Source organism: Rhynchophorus ferrugineus, unplaced genomic scaffold, assembly GCF_030347505.1.
Source record: "Rhynchophorus ferrugineus isolate W39M unplaced genomic scaffold, kcgeb_rfMv2 rfM4, whole genome shotgun sequence".
Classification (NCBI taxonomy): domain Eukaryota; kingdom Metazoa; phylum Arthropoda; class Insecta; order Coleoptera; family Curculionidae; genus Rhynchophorus; species Rhynchophorus ferrugineus.
The window spans coordinates 53,820,433-53,833,719 of record NW_027472583.1 but is presented as its reverse complement, the minus strand read 5'-3'; the positions used below and the strand labels follow the sequence as shown (position 1 = coordinate 53,833,719).

At 32.1% G+C, this 13,287-nt stretch overlaps 1 protein-coding gene and 1 long non-coding RNA gene across 3 annotated transcripts in view; one reads left to right on the top strand and one right to left on the bottom strand.

Moving 5' to 3' along the window:
- Positions 1 to 13,287, bottom strand: part of Dgk (diacyl glycerol kinase 1) — a 131,615-nt gene that overhangs the window by 90,511 nt on the left and 27,817 nt on the right. The gene's annotated exons all lie outside the window — the stretch shown is intronic.
- LOC143196246 (uncharacterized) lies at positions 4,868 to 7,097 on the top strand. The gene is made up of 3 exons (XR_013005703.1): positions 4,868 to 5,011; positions 6,315 to 6,447; positions 6,971 to 7,097. It is a non-coding gene; the product is annotated as an uncharacterized LOC143196246 (long non-coding RNA).

The following is a 13,287-nucleotide window of genomic DNA, read 5'->3' as shown; positions in this document are numbered from 1 at the left end:
TATATATATATATATATATATATATATATATATTTTTGTTTTTTTTTTGATGTGCTTTATTGTATTTTTGTATATGCTTTATTGACAGGATAATACGTCTAAAGTTTAGCTTGCCAAACGCTATTAATGATTTTGCACAATTATTATTAACTTGTGCTGTTTTATAGGGCATTTTGTAGGCTTAAACCAAATTTTGATTTTTTTTAATTATTATTTTTTTAATAATATTAAGTATAGAGCATTAATAATATATATATATATATATATATATATATATATATATATATATATATATATATATATATATATATATATAGCCTGTTTAAAGTTATTTTGTACATACATCATTTAAATTTGTGACATTAAAACGTCCCAATGTTGCCGCATCAACTCTGAGTTTTAGTTCAGTTTGATTTTGACATACAACAAAATTGTAATCTAAATTAAATAATTGAACAAAAATGTTATCGAATATAATTTATTTTAACATTATAGTGCATCTAAAAACTAGAGTTAATTATACAGCCAAAATAGTTTATAGGTTAGGGATACAACCGCTTATCACTATTGCTTTCAAGAATTTTGCATACGTCTGACAACCGGACGACTTTGACAAAGTCATTCGTTTGCGTGTTCGAACTAATCAAACAGCATTGTGACTCTTTTAACTAGAATAATATGAGAAGGATAATACTGTCTAATTCTAAAACTAATTTACAAGTCGCAACTTGCCGCAGCAGGCAATACATTAAACGTCTTGATGACGTCTGCATAAAAAAACTTTGAATAGACTCTACGTTGTATAACGGTACGTTCCTGGCAATTCAATTAAATCTCTACAAGATTTCCTGTTCAAATGATAGTGACAAATGTATCCACTAAAAGTTTTATTTTGTTCAAGAATATGTACAGATCGCCAATACTGTTTATAATAAAATTGTTCTAATAAATTGTTTCTTCCTCGATTTTTTTGAAGCCTAACAAATTTTTGTACATATCAGAACTTACTAAGACTACTTTCTTTATAATTCGCATAATTTAACATTGTTACTCAAAATCTGCATTATTTCTTTCGTAAATGCTTCTTTCCTCAGTTTTTGTCATTGGTATATGTTGATAATCATCGCATATAAAACTATTTTTTCGATTCTATAAACTATTGGACATATTATAAAAATAGATCTACGTACCAAAAAGGAGACTTATTGAGGGATGTGATACTTCTTTAAAAAAAATAAAATTTAAGCGATTTTTTACTTCTAGTTCGCTGTAAAAGAGGCAAATTCCTATAGAGAGAAAGTTTCCTGAAGCCTAAACATTCTGATTGTAATGTATGATTTTAATAGTTCAGTGTGTTGTTTAGGTAGCATTTTCTGTAGTTTATAAACAAGGCCTTCATGCCAAACCTTATCGAAGGCTTGTGCTACATCTAAAAATATATCTGAGCATACTTTTTTACTTTCGTAGGCTTTTTCAATAACATCTGTTATTCTGTGGTCCTGGCCAATTGTTGAGTGCTTGTTAATAAACCCTAACTGGTGTGTTGGTATTAGGTTTTTTTCTCTCTACGATCGGTTTTATTCTTTTCAACAGGAGTTTTTCAAAAACCTTAGATATTACTGGCAGCAGTGATATAGGTCTATAGGCTCTTATTTCGTTTGGTGACTTCCCAGGTTTTGGGATAATTATAATTTCTCCCATCTCCCAAATGTCTGGGACATGTTTTAATCTAAATGCTGTATTGATCAAGTTGGTGAGTTTTATAATTCCCTTTCTTGGTAGTTTTTGCAGTAATTCTCCTGTTATTAAATCGTAGCCTGGTGATTTCCTGGGGTTAATGGCAGTTTTAATAACTTTGTTTAACTCTTTCGGCGTGACTAATTCAATCATCGAATTTTCAGCTTCTATGTCCGGCAAATTATATTCAATATTAGTTTTGTTTGGTTTGAAAGTATTTTCTAGATATTCACCAAATGTTTCTGCTTTTTGGTGATTGTCACGTGATTGTGACATGAGCGCTTTAGATATTTTGTGGCTTTCCAGAGTGAGTAATCAGTTTCTTTATCATCTGTTAAATTTCTCAGACAGTCATTTATGGTTTTGTATTTAATTTCCAGTATTTTCCTTTTCAGTCTTTGGGATATATTTTTTAAACTATTTTTATTTTCAGCTGTTCTGTTTTCGTAATTTACGTTTTTAATTCCTTTAGTTGTACTCTTAAGATGTAACATATAAACGGACAGATTAATTAGTTAGGCAGTAATCCCTCAATTCCCGCTTGATTCGCTTATCCGCCATTTCGTTTTTCAGGTTTAAACTAGATAAGATTCGATTAACTCTTATTTTGTTATTTTTGATTTTATAATGGTTTTTTACCCTTTTGGCGCTGGAAAAATAACAATAAGAACTGTCTGTGTTGTGGAAAGCAAGTCTTAATGCTGGGGTTACGGTAACGCTATTTACAGACTGGTATATTAATTGTTTTGTGCCTAGTGTTAAACAGTATTTGGCCTCAAAATCACTGTTATCTAAGGTACTTCTACTTATTGATTCCTGTTACACATCTTTTGACATGCTAATTCTGAGACACACTTTGTAAGAGTTTTAAAGGATACGCTATTGTAACCCATGACTTGGCTGGCAGACGATTTTAAAAGGCTGAAAAAATGCGAATATGCCAAATCGAATCGCTGCCAAACCTTCTATAATATTGTTCTTTCGACATGGTATGACCATATTGACAAGATGGAAAAATATATTTTGTGATATATGTTATACTTTTCTTAATAAATGTCTTTTTAAAGTGAAAAAAATATCAGAATATATACAAAAATACAAAAAATGTACCGAGTAAAGACAACATACGTGTTCAACAAAAAGGATATCCCATCGCCTCGTTGTCGAGTGTTTCGGATAACGGGGGTTCACCTACCGAGAATAGACGAAACGTGTCAGAAGACCTGGGAGAGGACTTCTTATGGCGCCTATAACCATAAATATCAAGAAGACCCGAAATCGTGGAATTTTCGGGAATTCCTTAAGAGTCCAAAACGCACGTGTTTTATCAGCGTGAGAAGCAACCCTTTTCTGTATCTCGATATTCTCAGCGAATCGGCATACCGAAAAGGGTTGCTTGGACAAGCCTTGTCCACCACCACCAAGAACAAGTGAGCAGCTTCAACGATAAGACAAGGTGCATCGAAAACGAGGGAAAAAGTAGAAATGAGAAGAAGAAAGTATTATTGAAAATGTTGTTGAAAATTGAGAAGAAAGTATAGAGCAATGAGTTGATTTGATTGAAGAAAGAATTGAAATGAGCATTGAGTGAAGAAAACATTGAAATAAGAATTGTTAAAAGTATTAAGCACTGAAGAATTTATTATCAGTTAAATAACTCGTCTTTGGATATTAAGTTACACAAAGATGAGAGAAAATAATTTGTATTTAAGTTACAATCTTGTTTTCTCTCCCATATCAACAAAGTCAGATCAATTTATATTCATTTAGTATAAAAATTTAGTTGTGTTAATTTCGAAATTATTTTCTATATTCTATATTTAAAATTTATATTAAAAAGAAATGCATCTATATTGTGTCCGGACATTGTTTCTTTATGACTTTTGACATTGATAATGTCTCTGTACGCCTACATTAACGACAGCTATATTTTTAAAATAATAATTAAGATTGGGTTTTCCTAATCAAATATTATTATTAAATACCATATTTAAATCACAAACATATTTGCCTTTAACAGTGGTGTGTTAATAAAGATGTATTGTATTTTTATGACTAAATTTATTAGATATTTGAAAAGCTAATTCACAATTCTGATATTTAAATAATATTTTCTGTCACATCCGAGCTATAAACATCTAAGATCGACTTTTTCAAGAGTAACAGCGCTAATGTCTGGTTATGGCTAATGGCCTGGTAGTACTTTCTGCTGACTCAATGGTATTGTCCGTTGCAAAGTTCTTAAATAATGCATTCATTTCTATCATATATAAAATAAAATCACTTCAAACATCATTATTGTCAATATTATGCTTGAATAATTGTGTATTTCCACATTAATACAATTCTACGAAGCAATAACGAAGGAAAAAGAGAACCAGAACGATACAACGGAAGATAAAACAGTTTAAGAAAAAAAGGAATTATTAAAGTTCCCTCAGATCCAGCTTCCTTCAGACACTGAAGATGATGATTTTTTTTTATATAGGGTGTAACGAGTTCTATTTAAACAGTCAAGAGAACAGTGGGTACAATGCCCAGTTGAAGAAAATGGGCTCCCATTAATTGCACTTCTGGTGTGAATGTTGTTTATCTTTTTATGAACTCTGGTTTCTGAACTGAAATATATCTTTTAATGTGCAAAGTTTTGTACAACCTAGTGACTCAAGTGAGGCCTCTAGCTGGTTCAATACGCTCTGTCTTTGGGGTCTAATGAGTCATATGCCTGTTTTCATTAATATGCAGCCAAACAAATAAACAAGTGATTTAAGAATAATTCTTTCCTAATGTTTTGCTTGAATCGACCTGATTTGAACAAAATCCTGATCTGGTGACTACGCTCTGTCCTATTTGATCTTCAGAACAAACTGCACGGTGTTTAACGTGTAACTTATCTTCTTAGATCTGTTCCTTCCTTGTTCTTTGTCGATCTTCTGCCCGGTATCATACTTATTACACGTCTTATGGTTCATATGATATAATTTTAAATTATATTAATCAATAATTTCTTAATTTTTTCCATTTTTTATTATTCTTAGTGAATAGATTGATAAAAAAAAACGCCGGCACTGGTTTTAATCAGTGAGGGCTTTCCATTTATTTTAACCAAAAAACATATACATATATAAGTCCACTTCATCTTAGAATATACATATTAGGTTTGCTTATAATCGCTTAAATTATCGAATCATGAAGATCCTCCTGTTAGGTCTTGTAATAGTGTGTGCTGTTTCGATGGCACTATCTGGTCTGGTAGGTCTACCGAAAGATCCATGTAAGTTTTTTTATTTGTATATTTCATTTTGAATAACACGTAAAATTAAATAATTTATCGCTATTAATACATACTTAAGAAAACTGTTAAAAAGTACTAAAATATTTATGGAGCTTTTAAAACGAGTATATCCTCCTTGCAATTTCATTGGTGGCAAATAATATTAGATAAAATCTCAATAAATTGAATGTCCTGCCACTATAAAAGGTTTATTTATAGGAAATAATCTATATTCAACCTATCTGGATAATTAAAAAATTATGTATAAAATGTATTTTCGAAAAGTATTTAATTACCAAACAAATTGTGTCTACTAACCATCTGTAGATAGAAAAATATATTGAACCTTATACTTAGTTTTTAATAAAATAAAATAAAGGCTAGTATCACTTTAGTTCTTGTGTTTTTATTAATCAATACACTTCACTACACAACTGCACAATATCACACGGTTTCGTTCTCTTGAGTTTGCGTCCTAATTCAATGTTGTCCAAGAGTTGCAGCACTTCTACTTCTATTACTAAGTACTTTATTCAGTTGATATCTCTTCTCGCAGAACAATCTTATAGCTAAATTCTGTATGTCCATATAGGTTTTAGTATCTGTTTATATATCAACAACTTATTGTGTACGGATAATTTAGATCCTCTTTCAAATAATCAATAATGTTTTTGAATTTTAATTTCTACTATTTTCTATTTTTAATGTGCTTCTTCCGACGAAGCTTTATGAAAAATCATCCCAAGATACTTAGGGTTGTTACTGTATGGGATAATAGTATTATTCATATTTATTGGTATATGACTAGGTTGGTTGTAGCTGAAAACAATATGCACTGATTTACTCTCATCGACTTTTATTTTTCATATCTGAATCCACTTTTTTACATTATTATGTATGTGTGTTGCAGTTTTGTGGTTACTTCTTCGCTATTTTTCTTCTTCGGACATCTTCTATTTGTGGTATGTAACATGTATAGAATAGGTAAAGAATAGGGCTCAAAATACTTCTAGTCTTTCTCTGTCTTTCATTTTTGAGTATTTTTCTTCTTGTTTAACTCTAAACATCCTAGTTGGCATATAATAACTTGAACATATTGACCTTCATTGATGGTTCAATTTTTTTTCCTGTCGCCACTTTTGAAAGTTCATCTAATAACTATATATATATATATATATATATATATAGAGGAATATAGAACCTCCTTGATTAACAAATAAACGGAAACATAAAAAAACATATAATTTGTTTTAGAAACGAAATAGCGCTGCCAATGGTCTGAAATAATAAAATTATTTTACAGCAAAGCCAGGATATTGTTGGTCCGAAGACACTGGACCCATGAGGAAAGGAGAAACGAGACCATATCCGCCAAAGTACAATATTAGTTGCGGAATTTTAAGGTGCCAATCTGGTGGGATGTTAGACTATGTAACGTAAGTATTTTATTCTATTATATAAATATACATTTAAGAAGAACAATGTTAGTATCAGAAGGCGTTATGTCTGAACGGTATGCTGTGTGCGGCAGAACTTTCATTCGAGCTCGACCCACCATTTCCATAACAAAACTTTATAGCCATAAATACTCCGCTTTGGTGTCAATGTAGATGACCCTCCTCCAGTAACCAATAACATTTTGTGTCTGTTTTGTGTTTGTTTATCTTTTAAAACATTGAAATTTGGACAGCATTTTTAAAACATTGAAATTTGGACAGCATTTTTTATAACGTATTATTATACGTTCCTTAAACAAATAAATTCTACTATGATGGACGCTTAAACACCTATTCTGTGAAAAATGGATTCTCGAAGTGAACAACTCAACTATATTACCTACCAATCATTTGTAAAAGGTGCTTTTCAGAGTGACATAATTTTAAATTAAAATAAAACTGAAATTATTTGTGTGAAATGTGTGAAGTTTGAATGTAAATAACAAAAATTTATTTGTTATAGGTGTGGTATTGGCGTTGGATACATACGTGACTTGTCGAAGCCATATCCTCACTGCTGCTAATTGGTTCTTTAAGAAAGAAAGCTGAGTTGTAGTAATAATTTGTAGAAATATAAAAATATATTCGAACGCACCAGATTTTTTTTCTCCCCCTCGATATATTATTATCTATCGACAATCATCTAAAATATGATTTTCAATAAGGGTGGGAAATATTATAACGATATGAAATCATAGTAATAATAGACGCATAAAAGATAAAATTGAGACAATAATAACCGACGATGAAAAAAACAATGGTGAGATAACAGAAATCAGCATACGAAAAATTATACTGACCAATAAGAAAAAAGTGAGAGCCGGAAGGGGATAAAAATTGACGAATTACAGAGTGTACCGAAAAACGACTAACTCTACATTTGGTTGCGAGGCGTGGAAATTATGAAAAGGGGATAAAAGAATGATACAAGCTTGATACAAATGGTAGAAAAGTTTCTATTACGCCCAAAAAAGTAGTTTCATTTTGAAAGATGTAAAACTATTTTTATATTTGATATATTTGACTTGGATGGAATAATAATCACTATATATCATTAACTATTTAACTATAGCGCCCTTTTGAAATACAATATTAATTCTATTTATCGCTAATCAAGAATATTTTACGATTGTTCGTTAAAACTCCAATGAAAGAAGTTTTCAAAAGAATATTTAGAACATTCAAAGGGCTTGAACAAACATCGAGAGACCTAGAAAATCGAAAAAGTCAACCAAAAAAGACATAATGGTTGACAAGGTAACATAAATGCAGTCAAAATTATTTTACTAATTATTTTACTATTAGATTAATCAGTTGAATGAAACCAGTTGGATCAAAAATAGTGAGTCTTCGACTGGTACAGTCAATAGTAAAAAGTAATTAAATCAGTCCAACCAATAACTGCAACTGAAACAATCGATAGTAAAAAGTAGTCAATTACTAAACAGTCGATAGTCGTTTTCAGTCTGTAGTTCCCAATGCTAATATATAGATAATTTCTTATGCGTCCGTCCTGTGTTGCATGCTGAAGTGGTATTCCGAAATTTAATTCGCGTTTGGTCCTTGGAAGTACCTATTGCTTTTTAACGACGTTTCTGCAGAATCTCATCTGTCTTGGGATGTGTGGGACTGCCTCTGGGCTTACCATTACACTAAACCGAAACCGCTTCACAGTTGACCCCTGTGGATCGCTACTGCTACTGCATTAAATTTGGGGACATGGCACCCGCTGATCGGGCAGCCGTTATTGGACACGAGGACCCGGCGATTCTATTGATTCGCGAACCTGAGTGAACACACAACTGGATACTGTTGTATGGGGGCAAAAGTTATGACTGTAGCGACGGATGGGGTCGTTTCAGCCTGGAAAAGGGGGGAGTTTGGCGGTGACGCGGTGCTAAGCTCCCAGCATGTCGACCAGCTTGCCAACAAGCGCGTTTTCAGAAGAACTTGAGCTGAGTTGTTGTTTGTGGAATGATTGAGATATGAAGTGCTTGATTTTTGGAGGGTCAGTTTCCCTATCAATTTGATTATTTCTGACAAACCATGGAGCGTTTAATATTCTTATGAGGAGCTTATTTTGGAAAACTTGAAGCCGTTTGACCTGATTGGGTGTAACAAACTTGAAGTAGACATTAGATCTGTAGAGGAGTACGGACCGAATTAACATCTTGTAAAATAAGCATTTGATGGAGATGGGAAGTCTACTAGAAGGGCAGATCAGAGAACATAGCAGGTTTGTTATTCCCGAACCTTTTTAATTGCTTTCTGGATTTGAGAATGCCAATCGAACCGCCGGTGGAAGTGAAGATCTAGGTACGTGACGTTATCCAGCCATGGAATTATTGCGGTGTCGATCTTAAGTTGCGAGACGCGCAGTGCGTAACGCTTCTTATGGAAAATGATGGCCTGGGTTTTCAGGTCGTTGATTTGCACCCTCCAGAATTTGAATCACTTGACCGCAAAATCGAACTGCTTTTGTAAATGTTCATGAATAGTACCTTTGAACCTGGCGGCCGTGAAGAAAGCAGTGTCGTCAGCGTAAAACGCGACGTCAATTTGCTCTTTTCTCGGCAGATCTGAAACAAAGAGGTTAAATAAGGCTGGGGCCAGCGGGGAATCTTGAAGTACGCCAGCATCGATTTGTTTACGACTGGAAAGTGATTCCCTGATCTTGACCTGGAAAGATCTGTCCGAGAGATAGGACTTGATGAGAGCGGTTAGGTCTTCTGGGAGGCCTAACCGCACGATCTCATCTATCATCTTCAGGTGTTACTTGTCCTTTACTTCTCGGAAGTTCTGTTTATTTAACGCCATATATAAAGAAGCAATACAATTAAAAAATTTACTTAAAATGAATGTATTCGAAAATAAAACTCTGACATATCGGTCCCAAAAAAAACCTTAATACTAGATTCTTGTTCAAATCGCCGCGGCCTTTTGCGAGATCGTTATAACATATAAATACGTTTATATAAACGAATTGCTCGTTTAATAGGCTAATTTAAAAGATATTATAGCAACATTTGTATAGTTATTGTTAGTAAATAATAGAATCAAAAATTGGCGAAGCAATTTGTAAAATATATATATGATTATATAGTCCTTCCAATAAAATAGCCAATGCACGTCAAAGATGACTGAATATATTACCAAATTCAGTTTGTAAAACGTAAAATTCGTTTTAAACTCGGAGCGAATTTTTCTTTCTTTTATAATATTTAAACTAAAGATGAGTATATAATTAATATAGAATAAATGTGTATAGATATATGTGTGCAACTGTTTCGAATATACTTGAGAATTAGGTTGAAATTTATGAGCGGAGAATTAATACTAACTATTTCGCAGATATGGCAAATGCATTAGAGAGAATGCAGTTGTTACATATAATGTTAGGAAGAAAATATCCAGAGGCAGTAATAGAATAAACTAAAGAGAACTACAGTGATATCAAAATGACTTAACAAGGGAACACAGGAACGGAGGAAACAAGAACTACACGTAAAAAGTTAAAAATTCCCTCTAATGAAAATAAAATACATCACTTTGATATAATATTGTAAATTAGGTGGATTAGGACACTATTACCTAAAGGATTGCCTAAAAAACAACTCTAACTAACTCTGCAAATTATTGATTCCCTACAATAATATAATCATTAAATGTACTCTAATGTTAAAATAAATTATGTTTTATAACGTTATTTTTGTTTCTTTAGTTTAGTTATATTTGTGTTTTGTTATCAAAATAAACCAAAAATAAAATTTGATGCGATAAAATGGTGACTTTGTGATGCCATACATTTTGATGACGTGCATTGGCTGCTTTATTGACAGGACAATACGTCTAAAGTTTAGCTTGCCAAACGCTATTAATGATTTTGAACAATTATTATTAAGTTTTGCTGTTTTATAGGCCATTTTGTAGATTTAAACCAAACTTTGATTTTTTTCATTTAATGATCATTTAAATTTGTGACATCAAAACGTCCTAATGTTGCTGCATCAACTCTGAGTTTTAGTTCAGTTTGATTTTGACATACAACAAAATTGTAATCTAAATTAAATAATTGAACAACAATGTTATCGAATATAATTTATTTTAACATTATAGTGCATCTAAAAACTATAGTTCATTATACAGTCACCATTGCTTTCAAGAATTTTGCATATGTCTGAAAACCGGACGACTTTGACTTTGAATACTGTCTAATTCTAAAACTAATTTACAATGATACAAATGATAACATAAATACGACCAATGATAGTGACAAATCTATCCACTAAAATTTTATTTTGTTCAAGAATATGTACGGATCGCCAATACTGTTTATAATAAAATTGTTGTAATAAATTGTTTCTTCCTAGATTTCTTTGAAGCCTAATAAATTTTTGTACATATCAGAACTTACTAAGACTACTTTCTTTATAATTCGCATAATTTAACATTGTTACTCAAAATCTGCATTATTTCTTTCGTAAATGCTTCTTCCCTCAGTTTCTGTCATTGGTATACGTTGATAATCATCGCATATAAAACTATTTTCGATTCTATAAATTATTGGACATATTATAAAAATAGATCTACGTACCAAAAAGGAGACCTATTGAGGGATGTGATACGTCTTTAAAAAAATAAAATTTTAAGCGATTTTTTACTTCTAGTTCGCTGTAAAAGAGGCAAATTCCTATTGCAAGAAAGTTTCCTGAACTAATAGGTGGCTAGCATTGTAACTTTAAATAGAACATAAATGTTTGAGTAAATGTATAATTAAAATATACCCGTATAAAGAAAATAACGTCTTTTATTTAGTTAAATAGCATGTATTTTCAACGATATGTGTTGGTGTATTGGTAAACTATTGTTAAACAACCAATAGTTTTCCAGTCAGTATTATTAAAATATGCAATCTGTACGGACGTTAATTATGGTATGGTCAAAATTGCTTTTTCGATATTAATTACTTTTGTTTGATACTGTTAATTTGATTTCAAACATTTTTAGAAGCATATAATGTTACAGCTCCATTATTTCCCAACTATCGCTTTTTGTTAATAAGAAAAAAATGTAATGTTAATAAATAAAAGAAACAGAAAAAAAATTCACAAAACGCCATCAGACCAGATATCTGTGACATATAATGACTGGCGGTAAAAAGTCGATTTTCTGCGACAATTCCAAGTATAAAAAGTCATGGGTTAATCATCCACATCGACACCCAAGCGGAATATTAGTAGCCATAAAGTCTTGAAGTGCGTACTGATGGTATCAGCAAGAAGTAATGAGTGTGAACTGCTGAAGCAGAATGAAACTGTTACAGAAGATGCCTACAGACGTCAATTGAACAAATTGAACGATGTATTGTTGCTTAGTCATTCTTTGACATTTTTTTATTATTTAATTAATATATTGTTACTAGTCGTTTCCGTCTAACCTACAATTTGTCTTTATAATAACCTAAATCCAGGTATATAACTAGGAGGACCCATCGGCCCTATACACAGTCTCTATTGAAATAATGTTTATACATGTCACTGCTGGATTTTTTAATATATGCCCCTCATTATACAACACGACACAAGATCAGATGGTTTGATTCTTTTGAGTCTGTGTCCTGTTCTGGTGGTATCCAATAGTTGCAATATTTCAATATTCGTATGAGAATGGAGTCTTCCCTAATGCCCCCTTGTAATTCTCTTGATTTCTTGACTGACCGTGGGTATCCGAAGGTCTCAATGTAGATAATCAGCCCTATAATATTTGGGTGCACCCACAATACCTCTCAGGACTTTGTTCTGAAAAATTTGTATTTGATTTATGTTACTCTTTGTAGAACATCCCCATAATTGAACTCCGTATGTCCATATAGGTTTTAGTATTTGCTTATATAAAAGCAATTTATTATGTACTGTTAATTGTGATTTTCTTCCATTTACCCAGTATATTTTCCTATATTTCAATTCCAGTTCTTTTCTTTTCTTCTTTATATGTTCCTTCCAGCAAAGTTTTGCATCTAGATTCATTCCAATATATTTAGTGTTGTTGCTATATGGAATGATAGTGTTATTTAATATTATTGGTGCTTGTACGGTCTGTTTATAGGTGAACTGCACATGTACAGATTTACTTTCATTAATTCTTATTTTCCAAGCTTGTGTCCAATTATTTATATTGTCACTTGCCTGTTGTAATTTTCGTGAGGCTTCTCCACTATTGTCTCCGATAGCTATAATCGCAGTATCGTCAGCAAATGTAGCCATCGTAATATTTTCCATTTGTGGTTGTGATATACCAGTGTAGAGTAGATAAAGCAGGTCCCAGTACACTTCCTTGTGATACACCTGCTTTAGCTTCTTTTATTGTAGAATAAGCTTCTTCTTGTTTGACTCTAAACATTCTGGTTGTAATGTATGATTTTAATAGTTCAGTGTGTTGTTTTGGTAGCATTTTCTGTAGTTTATGAACAAGGCCTTCATGCCAAACCTTATTGAAGGCTTGGGCTACAATATAGCAGAGCATACTTTTTTACTTTCGTAGGCTTTTTCAATAACATCTGTTATTCTGTGGTCCTGGCCAATTGTTGAGTGCTTGTTAATAAATCCAAACTGGTATGTTGGTATTGGGTTTTTTCTCCCTACGATCGGTTTTATTCTTTTCAACAGGGGTTTTTCAAAAGCCTTAGATATTACTGGCAGCAATGATATAGGTCTATAGGCTCTTATATCGCCTGTTGACTTACCAGGTTTTGGGGCAATTATAATTTCCGCCATCTTCCAA